This window comes from Cryptomeria japonica, unplaced genomic scaffold (genome assembly GCF_030272615.1).
Source record: "Cryptomeria japonica unplaced genomic scaffold, Sugi_1.0 HiC_scaffold_164, whole genome shotgun sequence".
In the NCBI taxonomy this organism is placed as follows: domain Eukaryota; kingdom Viridiplantae; phylum Streptophyta; class Pinopsida; order Cupressales; family Cupressaceae; genus Cryptomeria; species Cryptomeria japonica.
The window spans coordinates 222,501-223,070 of NW_026728986.1; positions in this window are offsets into that span (position 1 = coordinate 222,501).

The following is a 570-nucleotide window of genomic DNA, read 5'->3' on the forward strand; positions in this document are numbered from 1 at the left end:
TGTGTGATGCAGAAGAGATAGCAATCGAGGTGTGCGGTGGGAAGGGCCCAGCAGCCAGAATGCATGAAGCGACGGATGAAGCAGTGATGACAACCGGGCTGTGAGGAGAGGAGGGATGCAGCCAAGAAAGCAATCAGGGCTCGAGGCAAGGGATGCATCAAGGATAGCAATCATGTTGTGAGGCGAGATTCCAAAGGCTAAACGTGAGAGGCTGCAGGGTCGACTCAGAGAGGTCTATGCATGTGAGAGGCTGAAAGCAAGGTCGACTCGGAGCGGTCTATGCATCGGGCGCGCTTGGGGCGACTACCAGTGCCAACCCCTTATCCCGCGACGCGTCCGACAAAGAGAACGTTCCAAGGCGGCAGAGGAGGTTACCAGCCGAAGGATGCAGTAGCAATAACAGGTATAGTTCCGCGGCGGCCGAGAAGACTCACCGCATAGGAATCGGGATGCGAGGCGAGGGATGCGGCGGGAAGGCCCCGACGGCTAAACGGAAGAGGCTGCAGGGCCGCCTCGGAATGGTCCAAGCATCGGATGCGATTGGGACGACTACCAGTGCCAACCCCTTAT